At 32.0% G+C, this 22233-nt stretch overlaps 1 pseudogene; it reads left to right on the top strand.

Annotated features, from left to right (window-relative positions):
- The window catches only part of LOC149552552 (T-complex protein 1 subunit delta pseudogene), a 31986-nt pseudogene extending 22680 nt beyond the window's left edge, over nucleotides 1-9306 (top strand).
- Nucleotides 9307-22233: the final 12927 nt, after the last annotated feature.

Raw genomic sequence — 22233 nt, 5'->3', positions numbered from 1 at the left:
TTGCACAAATTATTGAAGATAAAGATGCAAGACCAATGAAAAGGAACAAGCTAAGAAGTGATACATGTTTTCTTAGCATGCATGAACCTAAAACATTGAAATATGCCTTAGAAGATGGGGACTAGAGTAAATCCTTGAAAGAAGAGATTGAACAATTTGAGAAGAATAAGACATGGACTCTAGTTCCTAGACTAGAAGATAAAAACGTGATTGGCACCAAGTAGGTTTACAAAAACAAGTTAGATGAAAATGGTGAAGTCACAAGGAATATGGAAAGATTTGTTTGCAAAGGTATGCACAAGAAGAAGGAATAAACTATGGAGAAACATTCGCTCCTGTTGCATGATTGGAAGGAGTAAGAACTCTGCTTGCATAATCTACATACAAAGGTTTCAAAGTTTATCAAATGGATGTTAAATTTTCATTTGTGAATGGCATATTGGAAGAAGAGGTTTATCTAGAACAACTAGAAGGATTTTTTGATGCTAAGAACAAAAAAATGGGATGTAGACTACACAAAGCTTTATATGGTTTAAAGCAAGCACCAAGAACATGGTATGAAAGGCTTTACAATTATCTTGTGAAAATTGGATTTGAGAGGACTGATGATAACATCAATATGTACTTGAAGACAAAAAAAGGCAAAGGTATTCTACTATCTAAAATTTTTGTTGATGATATCATATTTGGAGGTTAAGCTACTTTATGTGTTCAAAGCTTATGCAAATGAAATGAAGAAAGGATTTGAGATTTCTATGTTTGGAGAGATCAAGTTCTTTATGGGTTTGCAAGTGTATTAGATGAAATATGCTATATACATCACTTAGTCTAAGTATATAAAGGAGATACTAAATTTTTTTAGATTGGAATATTCTAAGCTAGTAAGCACAACTATGGTGACATGAAAAAAATTATCAAAGAATGATGATTCAACTGATGTGAATCAAACATTGTATAGGTCTATGATTGGAAAATTGCAATATGTAGTGCATAACAAACCTAATATTGTATTATCTATTGAGATAGTTGTGATATTCTTTGCTAATCCTAGGGAGAATTATTTTATGGCTATTAAGAGAGTAATGAGATATTTGAAAGGAACAAAAGACTATGGTCTATACTACAATAGAAATGAGAAGTTTGAGTTAAGAGCCTACACTGATGTTGATTGTGTGAGAAATATTGATGATAAAAAGAACACTAGCGGAGGATAATTTTTCTTAGGAAAAAGCTTGGTTACATACACTAGCAAGAAAAAAAATTACATATCTCAATCTACTGCTAAAGCTAAATATGTTGTTGCTACAGTAAATTATACAAATATTGTATGAATCAAACAACTACTCAAAGGTATAAAAGATGAAATCACTAAACCTGTGATACTTTATTGTGATAATACAAGTGTTATAAATATATCAAAGAACCCCTATGATAAAACAAGTGTTATAAATATATCAAAGAACCCTATGATGCATACAAAGACTAAGAACATTGCAATCAAGTATCATTACTTGAGAGAATTAGTTAAGGTCAAAGAGGTGAAGATGGAATATGTAAAAACAAAAGAGCAAATAACTGATATCTTCACAAAAGCATTAAGTAAGGATGCTCATGAGTATCTAAGAGGCATTACGTAAGGATGCTCATGAGTATCTAAGAGGTAAACTAGGGGTGATACCCCTATCAAGGCTATTTAAAGAAGCATGAAAAGTGCCCTGCATCAATTGAGATGATTAACATATGTGACACATTGATGTAGTGGATCTTACTTTCGGAGTTACCTAAAGTAATCAAAGAGCTAGAATAGTTGATCAGTCACAAGCTAGGTGACAGAGGGAGAAATTGAAAATGTTCATATTTACATATTAAGATGACAAGTGTTTGGCATTGTTGTCAAAGAGGGAGATAGTGTAGTGTACCTAAGATAGTGTACCCAGAGAGAAATAGAGAAGAAATAAAGAATACCAAACACAATGAGAACAAGAAAGAAATATGGAATATCTACTCAAAGGGAGATAGTGTACCTAATAATTACTATAGAGGGAGAAATTACTACAAGACTTACATCTACCTAGAAAGAGGAAGTGATCAAGAGGGAGTCATAAGGATGAGTTGATTGTTTGTTGATCAAAACAAAATTTTGTAGCCTATATAGAAGACGAAGCTACTGATAGAGGGAGAGATTTCAATACAAGGAATTATTTTCTTTTTGGTATTATTGTTGGTAATAGTTTTCCATTAATGCTAAAGAGGGAGATTGTTGAAAACAGATTGACATAAGTATGACAATGTGTTTCAATCATTATTTTGTCACTGATGTCAAACTTGCTACTTGCTGGTAAGATAACTACCTAGTTGACTTGAGTACTATCATTTGTTTGATTGATGAAGAGGATTTGATCAAATGTGATAACAAAAAACCTAGAAGAAAGTTTGAGTTATGATATGAAAAAGGATTACAAAGATCAGCTAAGATAGTGATGTTATAGTGTATTGATTTTCTACTTAAGGCTACAAAGGTTGGATACACTTACAAAGTCTAGAAGAACAAGTAAGAAGAATTGAGTCTGTCAAGCTTGACCAAGTGGATAGTAGGTGTTGAGAAAAGCTAGTGCAAGCCAAGCAAAAAATTAGTTGGAGCCAAATAAAGTGAAAGTTCAGTGTATGCTGAGTGATATAGTATAAGCCAAGTAAAGTTTAGATGATGTTGAGTAGGGTATTTTTTAGTGCTGAATATTCATAATTTGACAAATTTTAGATTTTTTTTGCTAATAATTTGGCTAATAATTTAAGATTTAATGCAATCTAAATTGCCACATTTTTATTAAATTTAATTCTAAAATATTTAAAATCGCTCAATAGTTTATTTTATTAAAAAATTTAAACTCAAAGATTTGTCACAATATTCGATACATGATTAGATTTTATTCACCTAAATATTATATATTATCGAAGAAATTAAAATTAATTTACCAATAATTATCATTATTATTCGTTAGTTTAGGGATATATTACCAATATTTAATTTTTTGTATTGATTTAAAATATAATGTAATTATCTTCATAATTTCCATGAGATAAAATATGTTCAATTTTGATTTGTAATATTCCATGACGGTTAGTGAACTTCCTATTATTATTGAGATTCACCAATATTTTCTACTCAAAAATTATGATTCCAAAATAATTGCCAATGTAAATAATATTTAGAATAAAAAATTGAGAGATTCACCAATAAAAACAATTTGGTTTTTCAAAATAATGAAAGATTCGCCAATAATTTATATCTTTTTCTGGAGGGAGGTTTCTTAAAGTTTACCCTGATGTCGAGCACCAGTAAAATTTAGTGTTTGTTGAATGATCTAGTTGAAGATGAGTGGAAGAATAGTTTGGAAGTCGAGTGACAACATATTGATGCCAAGTGCCAGTATTCATGTTAAATCGTAGATTTAATAAATTTGAGCCAACTATTTTATTTTCTTGAATTTTTTGAAATGGGTGGAAGATAACTATGATGAGTTGATGGCATGGAATTTATGGTAAAAACTTTTGAGGTGAATTCAAAGAGGATTGAAGGAGAAGTTTCTCGAAGGGACTACAATAAAAGGATGGGAAGATTCATTCAATCCTACCTAATCCAACCTAACCCTAAAATGGACGATAAAGGATGAATGACACAAGAGCTTAATTTTCTATTTATATAGATGACTAGTCAAAAGAAAGGTTGGTCAATCTTTGAGAACCTGAGTTAGACAAGAGGTCTAAGGTATTGCTTTATTCAATGATCGAATAGAAGAGACTGCTATTACCAAGCAAAGAAAGAAGGGTTAAGAGTATGTATGCTTGAAGGCTAAACAAGCTATCAGAGTTGAATTGTGTGAAAGCCAAGCAGAATGGAGGACTGAAATAGAGATCTATAATATGCAAGTGAGTTATAAATTTGTTATCAGATCAAGCCTTACTATTACTTTCTAATCATTGTACCAGTCTAGGGTAAATCCTTTGGATTAAGGTTGACCTAATAGTCATTTGTAAATCCATTAACTGGGTGACATTCCAAGTGAATTATTTAAAGTCCTTTAACAAGGCTCACTCCTAATAGGGTGATTGAAATCCTTTAACCAGGTCATATTTAACAGTGTGTATTGTAACCTTTAATAGGGTTGGCCTTTCACAAGGCATCACTTTAGAAGAGTAAGAATGAGTAGCATGTTATTGGTGGTTTTTTTTTTATCAAATTGGGTTTCCACATAAAATCCCTGTGTCAAATGTGTTCTATTTTATGTTTACATTTCTACAAAGTTGTTTTGACCTAGAACAATAATCTACAAGTTTAAGTGATTGTATGAACTAATGGATGCATGCATGCATATGTTTTATGGATATGGGTTCACTAAGACGCAAAAAGTTTTATTTTTACATCTAGACCTTGGATAACTAATTCACCCCCCCTAGTTATTCTAAAGAACTCCAACAGATTTGACAAAGAGCATGTTCTATGGCTTCTATGATGGAGGGATATATGGTATACCAGATCATGGTGTACATTAGTGAATATGTTCTCAAGTTTGTAATAAATATCCATGTAGATCACATTTGAGATCCCAACACTATTAACAAATTCGAAGGGGAGTACTTGATGGGGAAAGGTAGATTGAGGAAAGTGAGAGGTAATTATAAGATGTTATTGTAATTTATTAATTCTTATAAATCTTCAATACATGTTGTTTCTAAGTGGTTAATTTATTTTCTTTATAGTTGGTCATAATTGGGATGCACTACATTTGTATATTGCAAACAATCTTGATTGGATGATGGAATGGATTCAACAATCTCAAGAAAATGGTCACTCATTAACATGGGATGGTTTTGCATCATTCATTAAAGAAGCTTATCATAATGGAGTTACTAATGTTACACCAATGGTACTTGATCTAGGATATGGTTTAAGAGGTAGAAAGGTACATATGAGATTACTATTAATGACCCATAAGTTTAATGTCAAGTCACAGATTGATACAAATAATATTGACATGTTTGAATCATTGCATATCAAACATGACAAAGCTATGTACTACCATGGCTGTAAATTTTACATAAAAATGTTAGATGAAATAAAGAAAATTTGAGATTTTGGGATAAGTGCAGTCTTCGAGGTCACTAATATTTCATCTAGAAATGACATACATCCTTAACAATTTGAAAATCGATACTATGACATTTTGGATGACATACTTGAGTGTGACTAACTCATTCAAATTAGTTTTATTTGTTGTCAAATGGTATAGGCTATGACTAAATCAAAATGATCTTTGGTAGGACCGTTATTAAACATGATAGTGGGTTTACAATGATTAATACAAGGTCATTTGAGCTAGATGGAGATGAGCCCTATGTTCTTCCAAGACAATGTGAGCAAGTCTTATACTTTGGCATTCCACATAAATTGGGTTGGTCATTTGTTGTTAGACATGATCCAAGAGGAAGGCCAATAAAGTATAATGTGATGCAAGAAGAAGATTCTAAAGAATCAGAAGATGAAGCAAATGATGATCATGAATGATTGTTATATAATAATGGTGATGAAGAAGAAGAAGATGATGATTCTGGTGATGTTTACGATGATGGTGATGATGACGACAATCATGACCATGCTAATGAAGATGGTGATGATCAATAAGATTATGGTCATGATGATGATGATCATGATAATGGTGATGAAGAAGATGATGATGATGGTGGTGTTGTTGGTTGTGATGATGATGCTGACAATAATGATGATGATGATGAATGGGACAAGTGTGATGATGATGATGATGATGATAGTCACAATGATCACATGGATGAAGATGATGATCAATGACATGATTAATGAAATGTATGTTGAGGTATGATCAATTTTATGTATGAGGCATTGATTTATTCATAGAAATTTGTATGACTCATATGTTTTTATAATCAAGTTATTATGTGTTAAACTCTAATGTCATGGAGTATATATAATGAATTTTCATAGGTAGCACACATAAAGTAGAGGTAAGAAATTAGAAAATATACAATGATTTCGATGAATGCATCATGTAACTTTTTTCTTTTATGTAATTTGTAGCATACATATCATGTTATTTTTGGCTCACTTAAGATAAATGCTTTACATATGTAGGAAATTTAATTCTTTTGACCAAAATCATGCACAGTGACATGGATCGATAAGTATAAGTTAATAACCCTATAGATATAATGCATTATTTGTGGTAGAATCTTTACCATCCACATCAACTTTAGTCATACTATGTCTCTCATTTGATGAATTATATGTATCACCAAATAGTTATTTGTCTGATCTGTCTTCCTCGAGTGAGGAAAATATGCGAATAAAAGAAAAAAGTGAGACATCTAGTAGATCTAAAATAGGGAGATCAACTAGAGGTCAAAAGATTAGAAGAAAATTCAATAAAAAAATGAAAATTTTCCTTGCTAAGGGGGGATCACGTTCTTATGATAATGAGACCAAAGGTGAGAGGAAGGTTCCCTTACAACACACACATCTTTAGAAAGAATGGGTACCCAAGGAACTACCTCTAGTTAACACTAATTTTTCTATTAACAAAAGGATATATCACATAGCTCCATATTCAATACATGATTTGGGCTTATTTTCTATGGATAGAATAAATGTCAATTATAATAAAGTTGTTGTATTGATGGAGTATGTAGTACCTTGTTACAATTACAATAATTGGATGCGGATTGTGCAATAAAAATAATTTATGCTTAGATATGTATTGTCAGATAATTATATACAATGCAAAGAAAATGATCAAATTAAAAGAATCACTATGTATATTGATGGAAGGCCAAAAGAAACATGGAATCTTGTAGGTTTTATAAATAATTCTCAACTTGTGTCAACTAATAAGTGACCAAATTGTATATTCAAGGCACAGGAGGGAAATCATGTTTTTGTATGTGCGATAAAGAGTTTCTGATAGATTACAATTTGAATAATGTTGATACAAAAAAAATGACGATCATGGGATTGGTAAGTATAACATATTTTAAACCAATTGCCTCCAATTAATATTGACTCCAAGCTATAATCTGCTATTTTATTAATAATTTTTTTGGTAAGTCTATTACTTTCATTTTGTTGTTGATTACTAAGAATTACTAATATTTTTCACAAGGTGACATAGATCCACTAGAAGGTACAACCGAGGATGTTCCTCACACACCTTTAGTAAAGGTAAACCTTAATTAGTGTAATTGTACAAATTATATAGAAATACATGTCATATTATTATGTTCGTTTCTTTATGGCTTTGGAGTTATTTTGATAGAATTTTACTAATATTGATGTCACAACTTGATACTTATTGATAGGGAAAAACAAACACTAGTAAATTTGGACCTATTTTTCATTGCAGTTCTAGTCAAAATTTTGATGGTTAAACATCGAAAGTCAACGTCACTAGAATTGTGTCAAACATTCGATGCATTCCACAACTAATGATGTATCGACGAGAAGATCTGTCAAAAATCATCCCCATCTATGTCACATGCCAATGACAAACAACTAATTAAAAACATCAAACTATCGATGCCAACCAGAGATGATTCAATGGATATGTTATACCATCGATGATAAAACCCATCGAAGTATCAACACTAGCTAGAGATGATTCAATGAGTTTGTTATACCATTGATGACAAACTGCGTCAAAATTTTGATGACAACTTGAATTTAAAGATAAAAAATGATTGGGTCATAATACACCTTCAATACATTTTTAATCATATTGGTACATGTTCAATTTTTTTATGTGTCTTCATTTTATTTTTGTGTTGTGGATTGTCGGTTTCCCTTCCACTCCTCTGTCATCTACCATGCTTTGTTGGGTAGAGTGCTAGAGATGTTAGTTATCTTTGTCTTTCTTGTATTGGAATCAACTCTCAACAATTTATATTTTCTTTGTCATAGATGGGCTCTATATTGGAGTCATCATCTTTGCTTGAGCTCATTATATAGTCTTTGGATTCGCCAGTGACTACATCAAGAAGTAAGAAAAAACTTGTTTGAGTGAGAGGAATTCCATCTGACACTTGAAGTTTCATTAGAGTATATTTGATCTACTAATTTGATATTAGGGATTTGAGAGGCAAAGTAGACAACACAAAGAAGTTTTGGAAAAAAAAATTGGCGACCATAGTGCAGCACCGCAAGTAGCACTAGCTACCAAAAAAAAAAATGTTGACACCAAGTGCAGGGACGTCATCTGACATGCTGACATCATCATAGTGAAGTCCATTATGAATGTAGTTCAAACCTCACTAGGTACCAATGGAATGGACAAGATGCTTTGCACCTCCTTAGGCGATGTGATCATCACCAACGATGGTGCTACCATTCTTAACAAAATAGATGTAACTTGGCCAACCACTAAAATGCTTGTAGAGCTTTCAAAATCTTAGGATATTGTTGTTGATGATGGCATGACAACAATTGTTGTCATCGCAAGTGCAATTCTTAAACAATGCATGAATTTGTTGTCTAAGGGTGTTCATCCTACCATTATGTCAAAGGCCTTTCACAAGGCCTCTTAGAAGACCATCAAGGTTTTAACTACCATGGCTATTCCTATCAAATTGATGGACCAAGACTCTTTGGTGAAAAGTGTGAGAACTTCTTTGAACAATAAGGTTGTCAGCCAGTATTCTACCTTATTGGCCCTGCTTGCTATTGACGTCATATTGAATGTTGTCGACCTTGCAAAGCCTAACATTGTAGATTTGAGGGACATCAAAGTTTTGTAAAAATTGGGTGGGACTATTGATGATACAAAGATGTTTAAGGGTTTGGTGTTTCATTAAAATGAAAGCCATATGGCTAGAGGCCCCACCAAGATTGAGAACGTGAAGATTGACATAATAAAGTTCCAGATTTCACCTCCCAAGATGGACATTGAGCAGAACATTGTGGTCTCTGATAATACAATGATGGATAGCATTTTGAATGAGGAAAGGAATTATATTCTGGGTATGATAAAGAAGATCAAAGCCATTGGATGCAATGTGCTATTGATCCAGAAGAATATTCTATGAGGTGTTGTCATTGATCTTTCACTACATTTTTTGTCCAAGGCAAATTTTTTGGTGGTTAAGGATGTGGAAAGGGATAAAATCAAGTTCATTTCCAAGATGCTGAATTATTTACCCATTGCTATTATTGAACACTTTAGGGAGGAGAAGCTGGAGCATGCTAATTTGGTTGAAGAGGTTTTGAGAAGTTACATTGACATGGACTAGGTTATCCAAAACTTATATGCATTTTTCAAAAAATCCCATATCCCTAGTCTGTCATACAATTTTTTGCTACGTCAAGTAACAACTTGGAACTAGCAATAGTTGTTGTTGTTGCAAGTTTTGGTATAGATTTTGAGGAAGCTCTAGCTGCAAATGAACGTCTTTAATAATTTAAATTTATTATTTTGAGTACATAGTGCATGTCAATATCTTCTTTTTATTTATCTAAAATGCATTGAATTCCACAATATTGAGATGACAAAAAGTTGTTATATAAATAGAACAATGATAACTCTACATAAATGTAGTTAATTCCACAAACCATTAAAAAAAACATGTTCCCATTAACTCAAAAGCTTGGTTTAAGTAAAGAGTAGAGAATGATGAATTATTTTCACTTTCATATATCTTATCTATCCTTTACAAAAGAAAGATATAATATGAATCATTCTTGGTTATTTACAAGATAAAAAATATATGCTACTAAGTAAAAATATCAGAAAAACTAAGAATAAGACAACTACAAAGACAAGGAATGACAAAGAAAGGATTAAGCACACAAGAATGCTTTCAAATAAGAGAATACATAATTACCATCCATTACAACTAGTATGATGTTGCTACCTTCACTATAAATAGAGATAAGTGATAGAAATTAAGGCATTATAATAAATTTTTACATGTATGCGACTAAGCATAAAGCTTAGCACCTATGAAGTTGGAAATATAGGATGAACTAAATTGAAGGTAGAAATAGTATATGATAAGAAGGAGTTTAAAATTGATATGTCAAGGACTGTAAAGAAGCCATGCAAGAAAGAGTATATGTGAATGATAATTTGAGGGAGCATTCAATGTTGCTATGTCTCCAAGATAGCTAATGAAAAATACAAAAAAAGAGATAAAGTATACATATTAATGGGGTACACAAAATATATGTTGTTAGAGAAATATTAGAGTCAACTATAATGAAGTTATTATGGGATAATAAATATATAAATAAAGGAAACAATAAAAATCCAGATCAACTATATCAACAATTAGGCACGATAAGCATACAAAATCAATTGAAATGTATTGGCTATAAAATATCTTCTCATCATCAACCTCAAAACATGATAGAGTGGTATTATGAAGATGTCAACTGTATTTAGAGGAAGAATAGTAAAAGTGAAGGAAGAAAGTTATAACACACCTTAGAAAACAAAAGGGCAACAATTGATTATATAGAGAGAATTGTATAGTTTGTGAAATGGAGTTGATATTGTTGACAGATTGTAATGTCAAAGAACACAAGGTTGTTGAGATTTGAGGGGAAAACTAGTTGTTTAATGTGGTCAAAGTTCAGAATTGTTGACCTTAATGCAATTAAATGGTACTCGTTCTCACATGTCACACATATTTCTACAATAAGTTATTAGAGACTATTTTACTATTGTCAGCAGATGGGAGGATAAATACAAATAAATAAATAAGTGTAATTTATTGTTGAATGTGATAATATGTTTCTTTTATTAATGCCAACAACCAAAAAAATGCAATATCTGCACTACAATTTCCCAATGTTCAAGAAATATTCATGAAACATTCAATAACATGTGAAATAAGGTATTTAAACATACCTCAACAATTTATGATTTAATTTTGGATCACCTACCTAACTAGTTTGGAATAATGTTCTCACCAAAAATCATAAAGTGTAAGAACAACTATGCCAAAAAGAATGTAAAAAGATGATCGTCGTGCACAATCAATTTTTTTAGCTCTTTTGGTACAATCATTCTTACATTTTTTTGGCTCAATCTCCAACTAGTCAGTATGTGTTTTGAAAAATTATTCTTGGATTGTGAGTTAGGAAAAAGAGAAATATCAAACTTGAGAAAGATGTACATAAATGCAATTAATTTTTAAACTTTAATTTTATAAAATTCCAAAGAGAACTATAGAATTCTAAGAAACTAATGTGGTTTGTACCATTTGAAAATTATAGTTACAAGTGATAAATATATATACTTTTGATTTAGAGAGTGAAAATAATGGAAATGAAGTATTGCCAAAGGTGCAAGCTTAATTGCCACCCCTTGTGGATGACACTGTTAAGTAGAGAATAGTTACATACATATATACATACATACATGGTTAAGTGCTACCTAACTATGTCCAAGGTGTCTGTACACTGGAGACATACTCTACCTACTAGGCTTCCTACATACCCATATACACGAGATCAATACCCTTGAACTACTCACTCTAACAAATATATAGTTCTAGTTTCTAATTGTTTTGATATAGCTATATTCCTATAACCACTGATGAGCTTTACTCACCTAATACAACTCTTCACCATCATACACCCACTTGGGAAAATTAGGCAGTTTTCTATAATTACAATCCTATAATACCCTAGTGTAACCTTTGTGTTGTAGTTTATAGTTAATGTAAGGTTTACCTATATACGTCCTAACTCACTCCTTATATAGTTATTTTTAAAAGCTTGTGACAATAATCAATGGGTCTAAATAGATTAGTCAAGTTAATGCTAGCTAGGAACAATTGATCGTTCATTTTATTGTACCTAATCTGATGACAATTCTACAAGAATTTGTAATCAACCAAGCTAATTAGCAACTACACCAATTGAACTAGATTATGGCTTATCAATTAACATGGGTTGAGTGAGTTTTATTATTTTATTATTTGGGTTCTGGAATATGTATGCACCTAGAACAATTTTTCTGCTGTACTAATATGTAATAAGAAACTTAAAAAAGATCTATCTATATTGCATTTTGTCATGTATTGCATCTACATTTGCTTTTCCATTTCTTAAGCTATAAGAGTGTTTCAAGGTTGAGAACCACTTCAACATCCTTTTCATGGTTTAGAGGTAATGTCATTGTGGTAGTGAGAATAACTTCAATGAAGAGTTGGGTGTAAGGAGTTACTACCTTGAAAATTCAAGAAACATTCAATAACATGTGAAATAAGGTATTTAAACATGCCTCAACCAATTATGATTTAATTTTGGATCACCTACCTAATTAGTTTGGAATTTTGTTCTCACCAAAAATCATAAAATGTAAGAACAAATGTTCCAAAAAGAACGTAAACAAATGATTATCATAAAAATATGATTATCGTGCACAATCATTTTTTTAAGCTCTTTTCGCACAATCGTTCTTATAATTTTTTGGCTTAATCTCCAACTGGCTAGTATGTGTTTTGAAAAATTATTCTTGGACTGTGAGTGAGGAAAAAGATAAATATCAAACTTGAAAAAGATGTACATAAATGCAATTAATTTTTAAACTTCAATTTTATAAACTTACAAAGAGAACCATAGAATTATAAGAATCTCTTGTGGTTTGTACTATTTGAAAATTATAGTTACAAGTGACAAACTTATATACATATAGACATACATACATATACATACATAAATATATACATGCATATATATACACACATACATATACATACATACATATATATACACACACATACATACATCTGCATATGCAATTTTGTCACCTTAGAAGGCATTGGAAGGTATTTGATTAGAAATATGGAAATATTGCACAAATTGACAAAAAGTTGTCATGCAACAAATATTGTTGTTGAGAAACTTTTTTTTGCAAATTTGAAATGTCAAAAGTCAAAGTATTGTTTTGATTGAACAAGTAGGAATGAATATGTAAGGTCATCAAATATAGCCTATAAATCAATATTCTTCAACCTAGGAAAGGGTTTGTGTTGATATGTACAGATATCTTGTGCTCACCACTCTCAACTTGATTATGAACTTGGTTTCAGTCACAAGTTCATTAAATTATTTTTCTCTACTTCATCTATTATTGTGTTCGTGAATGACATGTCTTCTAATTTCTTCAAAGCTTCATGTAGTATCAAAAAAGGTGACACCATTTCTCCTATCTTTTTTAATATCATGGTGGAACATTTAGGCAGATGTATTGGAAGATTTGTTTAGGATGGAAAGATTTAGGGTCTCCAACATTTTTCTAATTCTTCTCCTGATTCCTGTAGACAATTTTTTGATGACATTATCGTGATGTGAATAGATTTTTTCAAAGAGGAAAAAAAATTAAGATTTCTCTTTCTTCCTATACTTAATTCTATGGGCCAACTTATCAATTGGACCAAAAGTTCCATTTAAAAAAAAATCAATAATCCACAAGAGAGACAAAAAAGAATATGTAAAATCCTTGATGGTAAGATTGATTTTTTTCTCTTTTTCCTATCTTGGTCTCCCATTAGGGATCAAGCCTTTTAATTCTTTTTGGAATTCCATTATTGAAAAAATTAATAGCAAGTTGACTCGTTAGAAAGGAGCCCTTTTAAGTCAAGCTAGGAAAATCCAACTTTTGAAGTCTATTCACCAAAATATGTGTGTGTATGCATTAAGCTTCCCTATTCTTGATAAGTATACTAATATAACTAAAAGATCTATAGGAAGTTTCTTTGGATGGACACAGAGGAGAAGGTTCATTTTTGTTAGTGTCTTAGGAAAATGCTCGCAAACCAAATAAGAAGGGATGTATTGGCATTAACACTATCATAATGATTAACAAATTTGTTCTCTCTAAACAAATTTAGAGAATATTTGAAGAGGAAAAAGAATGGAACTCTATAATTAAGAAAAAGTAAGTCTTTGCAACTCCTAACCTTGAGGATTACCTCTATTTAGATGTTTGGATTAATGGTTACTAGATCTAGAATAGTATCCATAAAGATAAGAACATGTTAAGCAAGGAAAAAGATGGAATCTTGGTAATGGAAGGAGGATCAAGTTTAGGGATGACAGTTGGATTATATGGATAATCCTATTTTTGAAGATCTTATCTTCTTCCAACATGTAGAAAATGCAAGAATTTACTAGGGATTGAAGTTAGAAACTACTAGAGAAACAATGAATGAGTTATACTTAAGGATGTGAATCTTGCTCTTCCTCTTATTAACTAAAACCCAAATTCCTATTTTACTAGACATAGTCTTAATGATATTATGTTCTGTAATCACAATTTTGATGGAAGGTTGGTCAAGCACAAATCAAATTTGGTCAAAGGCCTTGAGAAGTATAAAAATATCATGCAAGGTCACAAATGAATTAAACATGTAAATTGTAATCCTATTGGACCTATATATGGTGTCAAATAGGCATGAGTTAGCAAAAGAGGCAAATTGTAAAAAATGTGTAAAAAAGTAAAGTTGTCAAAAAAATGTTGCTATCAACATTTTTTGCAAAATGAAAATTTTGTAGAAGATGGAAGGTCAACCATCTTGGATGGACTAAATGAGGATTTGACAGGTCTTCTATTACATAAGAAATGAATCTCATGAAGAAAATAGAGAAGAAAGGTGAAGGGTATGGTGTGTGTGGTTTTTATAATAAAAGTTATTTTTTTTTTGTCCCTTATCTTATGGTTATGATGATTCTTAAGTTTCACATTCAAGGAAATGAAGGCTAGAACTAATTCTGACGTTAAATGGATACCTATTATTAATGGGGTTATTACCAAGGTCGATCTCAATACTCACTATGTAAATAGTAAATTATGCACTCTTTCAGATAAAGGTGCCACAGTCTCTGCATGCTTTCTTTGTGTAGAGATTAGGGAAGGTTTAAAGGTTGTTGTGTGAAATTTCCCACTCATGGGTCTATACCATAACCTTGATTCCTATATGAAATGGACCAAGAATTAATGATTATCTATTGTTGCATGCAAAATATAATGAATTGACATCCAAGAAATGTGACAGAGGCTCGAGTATAATCTGCATGGTGTTTGGAGGGTTGCAGTCATTAATGGAATGCTAAAGAACCATTTGGAAGAGTAGAATGGGCAAGATACTGGAGTCTGGAAGAAATTTACTATATTTTTTTTTATGTATCTTTGCAAATGAGTAAAGTCTAAGTATATGGAGTCAATGCTACGAAGACAATGATATATGATAGTAGTGATATTTTATATTTTTGTTCATATTGTACGAGTGTCTAAAAAGAATATGTAAGTTGATTGTGTTTATACTACAAAATATTTCCAAAGAAGCATTAAGTTCAAACTTTAGATATTAGGAGTATAGTAATTTAGAGAATTAGAATTGATTTAAATGCAAGTTTATGGGTGTCGTTGATAAGAGATAAAACAAAAGGGGCTTATTGCCAAGCAAGGTGTTATAGTAAGGTTGCAGATGTGTTAGATATTTTAGATGTGAAGTATGATTTATAGTTGGCTTGTATTGGAAAATCAAAGAGTTGTAATGAGTGATTTTATAAATTTGAGAATATCATTGTCAATCCTGAAGGTGAGTCTATATTTCCTAATTCCAATCATTTGTGTTGTTGAGAGAAATGTTTCATATTACATCTACAAATCATATTGGTGATTCCTTAGGGTTTGTGCCCGAAACATGGTTTGCGCCTTACTTGTATCACCAATAGTGCCCTATATATCCATGAGGTCCACGATATTCCTTCTTTGTTGGGGTCCATATCTAGATTTCATTATTCTGTGAAAGACCCAACATATTACAGAGAAAATAAATAAGAAAAACCTATTGAATTGAAGTGATATTAGTTGTGATAAGGCTAATTATTGCCTCTATTTTATGTTAATTTTAATACTCTCTTTTAATACTGCCAAGAAATTTGTGAACTTATGCTTAGTTGAACTTATGATAAGTCCAAGATAGAACCATTAACCCATGGGTAGATAGATATGTCATATTTTTCCAATATTATACATATAATGCAGTATTTCATACAACCATCCGAATGTGTGTTCTAATATTTGGATTTAATTTGATTATGCTTATTTGCATAAATATTTCTATATTGCAACTAACTTTTTATGGAAGAAGCTGGAGGATGGTCGATAGCATTCAAAGGAGTGTTAAGGCCTAGTTTTGGTGGAAGAACCATAACGGTACTAGAAAACATGACTACTACAAAGGAGGAGCTATTATTCTAGGAATGCAGGGATGCAGTGTTGCTATATTCCCTCTATGTTTACTATTATCTTGAATCAGTTATCCCAACTTTATTGCTTGTATCACAAACTATTATATTTCCTTCTTCTTATCTGGTGGATTTGTAGTCAGTTTTTTTTCTTTCTTGTTTTAGAATAAGTGCGATCCTCTATTTATAGGGATTGGATCGATAGTTTTGTTGTTAGAGAAAAAGTTTATAGAAAAACATTGTTGACTCTCGTAGTGAGTTGTTTTATAATTTTATGTATTGTTCTTATGTAAGGAGTTTTGGAATATAATGAAGTAATCCTTGGTTTACACTCTATGTTAGTAGATTAGTGGAAGCCAACCAAGGGGGCCCACTTGGGAGGTGGATTAGACTAGAGTAGTGTAGATTTACTTCTAACATTTTGATTATTTTAGGTAGAAGTTATAAGTTTCTTCCTACGACATCATACTTTGTGAGTATTCCTACAGTATCTAAAAGAGCAGTTATAGTGGATGGTTTGAGTTGAAATATAAGTTAGTGTATAGTAGTATTTTCAGCATTCATTTCAGTAAAGAGTTAAGTGTGTTACTTTCCTACAACACTAGTATAGATTCTTTCTTTGCATTTTACTTTCTTGTAGCATAAGCATAATGAATTCTTAAGGAACCTAGTGTACATACCATGGTGACCATTTCAAGTGTACATCCCTGGGTTGACAAATTAAATGCACCTCATGGTGGAAGAAGTAATCCTTAGATTGAATAAACTATTCCTAGGTAAGGCTTTGGGCATGATTATCACATACCTATTGTGAGGCAGACCATTTTTGGCATCGTTGTCAGGGATGGTGTCAACCTAGGAACATCTTTTTGGGTCATAGTTTTTTATAGTTAAGTTTTTATAGATTTGCAGTCCTAAAATTTGCTTCATAAGTGTGAAGAATTTGATTGCATGCATCACAGAGGAAGACAACGAGATGAACATGGAAAATTTCTTCCACAAGAGTTTGCCAATTTGAACTTTGAAATTGAAGAAGTTGAGTTGGCTTTGGAGGATAGCAACTCTTGATTTTCCTACAAGATCCTCTTGTAGAGCAAAACCTTTGGACATAAGTAGTCTTTAGCCTTTTGCTAAAATCTTGGCCAACTTTCTTGATAGTTCTGGTCCAAATCCACTCGTTGTTAACAATCCCGTAGCCAACGCTCCTTTTTAGTAGCAAATCCATAATCCAATACCTCTAGTAGTGGCACACCCTACTTTTTAATTTCCTCTCCCAAGCCTTATAACCAATGCTAATCTCAAAAATATACCTGCAACTACTCTTCCAAAGTTTTATGGCCTTGTAATTGAGGATCATGATACTTTCTTATTTGAGTTCGACATACTTTTTCATAGCTTTGACTATGACATTGATGCCCATAAGCTCAAATTGTTTCCAGCAACACTGAAAGAATTATCCTTACAATGGTTCATGGGCTTAGGAGCTAATGCAACAGGCACCTGGGATGACATGTAAACTCTATTTCTGGAGAAATACAAAGATTACTACAAGGAGAATGATCCAAGAGGAGATGAAATTTTTAGAATATCAAAAAAGGTGGATGAAACATTGGAAGACTATGTTTCACGTTTCTTGTATACAATGCAAAAGAACCCCTGACATGTACTAGCGGAGGATTCACAGAAACTAGTTTTCTTGAGAGGGGTAAATGATAATTTTTTGGAAGCATTAGACCTGATGGTTGCTGGTGATGTATACCAATATTCTTAGGATGACCTCAAGAAAATTTGTCTTAACTACTCAAGGTCAACTATAAAGAAAGGCAAAGGATATTGGTCCACAACCACTAATGGGATTAGTCAGAGCATTTCAAAGCTTGAAATATCTAATCTACTCTCATATTTCAAGAAGGACATCATAAATAATGTCGCTACACATCTCAACATAATGACTGCAAAGAAGAAGCATGTGAAAGCTGAATCATGATTGGCAGAGTACTATCCTCATTGCTGCAAATACAAGCAAGACTATGCATGTAAGCTAGTAGCCAACTTAGAGAATTAACATTTACCAACTAAGTACATGAAGATAGACAGGGACAACAAACAAGTGTTCTTTGTTGCTCAGCAGTGACCATGGGCTTCAAGACAAGGTATGCCTCAAGATCCTCTACAATTTTGAAATCTTTACAATAATCAATGGCAAAACCAAAGCTATCAAAATCGTTCTTAGTACTCCCAATCTTCCTAGCAAAACCAATAAAACAACTAGTGGCCTAACTGAAAAAACAACTAGTGGCCTAACCAACAAAATAACCAATGGAGGGGGCCTCCATAATGGCCTAACCAAAATTCTAGTAACCCAAAAATACTACCTCCAGTCCAAAAACCTACAATAATGGCACCTCCTACAACAAATAATACTAATCTTAAGCCTACCCAATTGCCTACTTAGTCTCAGCCAAATCCAAACAAAAAGAAACAACAAAAAAAAATGTACACTACTGATACTCAACAGTGTCTTACATATTCACTAGAAGTATATGATATCCATTTGAGATTAGGTACAATTTTTCCTACACTAGAGTATCTTATTATCATAGAAGTTGTAGATACTCCTGCAACACCCCTTCCAAAAGCTATATTGCCAAATACCAACCTGTCAACTAATGTACCTATTAGTGTATATGTGAAATTGGGGATCCTCTGATCCTCACATACACTTCAACATGGTCATTACCTATGAGATCATCTTGAAATAAACATTGTATTGTTTATTTAAAAAGTCTAACAGAGTGACCTTTTGCCTTCTAACTAGAGGGAGTAATGTATATGCGAAACTGGGGAGCCTCTGATCCTCACATACACTTCAACATGGTCATTACCTATGAGATTATCCTGAAATAAACATTGTATTATTTATTCAAAAAGTCTAACAGAGCGACCTGTTGCCTTCTAACTAGAAGGATTATGCTTTTTCTCTCAAAACAAGAAGCAAGCAACCAGACCTCTAGAATGAAGGATTTATGCAGCTAAATGAAAGTGCAATTAATCTAGATGAGAGATGCAATTATTAATCTAAGAAATGAAGAAACATAGTATGCTAAATGGATGCATATTTAAAATCTAAATGATATTACAATAAAAGAAATAAAGCTATGCAAATGTGAGCAAAGTGAGTAAGAATTTCAGCATAAATTTGACGCAAATTCCAAAATTCATCCTCTGTAATGAAGAATGGAGAGCTTCTTTTATTGAATCCAAGAGGTGATCGACGGTCAAGATTAATCGAAATGGATGGTCAAGATTGAAGAGGAGAGCCAGTCATAAAGGTAACTTCCTGATGAAAAAGGAGTTAATTGGTTTCCTTTGAGTGATAAAAGGAGCCGACTAATTGCCTTTTGAGTGATAAAAGGAGCTGACTAGTTCCTTTTTTGGAGTGAATATCTAATTTAATAAAATAGAATATGACCTCATAAATGGATAACTTTAACTAATTGAATAATTAAATTCAATAATTAAAAAGAGGATATATCTTATTAAATTAAATGTATTTAATTCCTTTGTATATTAGCTAAAGAGGTAATTTTAATTTAATTAAAGTAGAACACTTATAATTAAATTAATTTAAATCAATAGGTTTTTGTAGCTAATTTGAGTCGATATTTAGGAAAAAAATAAATAATATGATTAATGTAAATTACAATTTTTTGCATTTGACACCTAGGTCAAGTAGTGATTATTAGAATTAGAATTTCCTAGTAAAATAGGACTTAGGAATAGTTGAATAAACCAAAGTTGGTTAATATGGCAATGTGCCAATTTTGGGGTATTACATTTTGCCCCTCTTTGAATGAATGTGTGAGTAGCACCTTCAATTCAAAGAAAATCAGAAAGCATGATGTGAAGATCAAGAAATGAGATTGGTTCTAAAATTGAAGACATAGAGACCAATTGATAAGCTTTTAAAGATTATCTCCAAAATGAAGCTTAACTTTAAGGAATCGAAGCAAAATAATTAGATACCTTAATTGATAAGCATTTTAAAGGTTTTCTCCATAACGATGCTTAACCGTTAGGGATCTAGATAGAACAACTAGATACCAAGGTGAATAAGCTTTTAAGGATTATCTCCAAAATAGAGCTTAACCCTAAGGAATCCAGATAGGACACCTAGATACCTAAATTGAAAAGATTTTAAATATTATCTCCAGAATGAAGCTTAATCTTAAGGGATCTAGATAGAACACCTAGGTACCTAATTTAAAAAAGCATTTTAAAGGTTTCCTCCAGAATGAAACTTAACCTTTAAGGATCTAGATAGAACACCTAGATACCTAAATTGACAAGATTTTAAAGATTATCTCCAGAATGGAACTTAATCTTAAGGGATCCAAATAGAACACCTAGATACCTAAGTTAAATAAGCATTTTAAATGTTTCATCCAAAACGAAGCTTAACCTTTAAGGATCTAGATAGAACACCTAGATACCTAAGTATAAAAGATAACATGATCCAATCATGAGTCATAGAATCATCCTTATAATGAGGCTTGATCCTCAGGAGTCAAGGTTTAGACCATCCTGATACCTCTCTATCAAACTTTGACTAGAAATGTTATAAGATGTGATCAGCTGATAAAAAGATGAGATAGATGACATATGATGTCAAGTAGAGGGGAACAAGATGGCCCTGGCAATGAAGTTGCCCCAAGCAATGAAGATGCCTTGAGTGATGAGGACATAAGATTCAAAATTTCATATTCAATGATGTAATCATCCTGCCCCCTTGGGAGCAAAATTGAAAGATGCCACACCAAAAATGTGATGTAGCACAATATGTTAAAAGATACTAAAGAAATATGATGTTTAGAATAATGCAAATGAGATCAGAATGATTAGAAGAAATATAGAAGAGATTAGAATTATTAGAAGAATTTAGAAGAGAATTTGAAAAAATCTTGGAAAGTTTGAAGAAAGTGTGGTTTGAAAAGATGTCAAGATTCACAAAGTATCAGAAAAAAAATTGGACTACACAAGCATTCAATCACGCTAGTCCCAAAATTTGAAAATTTGATTTTGAGTTGTTTAAGTGTGTTAGATTTGAATTTGATCTCAAAAATAGATTCAGAGCAATCAAAGTAGCCAAGAGGGTGATGAACCAATCATTTGTGTAGTCATGAAGAAACATGATACTTTGAATAAGCCAACAATTCCTCATCGCAAATGATGTAAGTTGATCTACAATTGAACCATGTGCTTATGCAATGCAATCTTATGCTAGATATAATCTTAAACTAGATGCAACCCTAGGTCTAGTTACCAAGCTTCGATAATTATCATCACTAAGCGTATAATGAATCCTAGATGTCATACAATCCCCATTGACATTGCAATCATATGAATATGAATAGGACATCTAATTTAGTTTTTTCGAGATTAAATGTAAGCATTTGAGGCACAAAAAGCTAGAATGACTAGAACATTTGTCCCTTTTAATATAGCAAGTGAACACAAGCATCAGAGCATAAATGCTAGGATGACCAGAATGTTTCTTACATACAGACACACCAAACACACGGGAGATCCCTCTTATGCTAAGTAATCAATAAGTATTCTGTCTACAATGACCCTTGTGTCTGTAACTTGAGACAGAAGTTTCCATATACACTCGCAGTGACCCGTACATTCACTTAGCAGGACGAGTATCAATATTTACTATAGCATAAAGAGTTCACTCCAACAAGCAAGGAGAAGAACCAACCTCATTGATTTATACATATAAAAGGAGTTGAGGTATGCATGGACATCTAATAAAAGATGGAGGCTCTTATAGTGGACACCTCATTTATATGTATGCCTCAAATCATTGGAACTAAACCATAAATAGAAAGTAAAGAAACAATCATGCCCCCAATCCTTGCTTCTCTAGTAAAAAATGACATCATTGAGTT

Source organism: Cupressus sempervirens, chromosome 6 (assembly GCF_028749045.1).
Source record: "Cupressus sempervirens isolate cs-2001-9-10 chromosome 6, ASM2874904v1, whole genome shotgun sequence".
In the NCBI taxonomy this organism is placed as follows: domain Eukaryota; kingdom Viridiplantae; phylum Streptophyta; class Pinopsida; order Cupressales; family Cupressaceae; genus Cupressus; species Cupressus sempervirens.
This window is presented reverse-complemented; position numbering and strand designations above follow the sequence as displayed.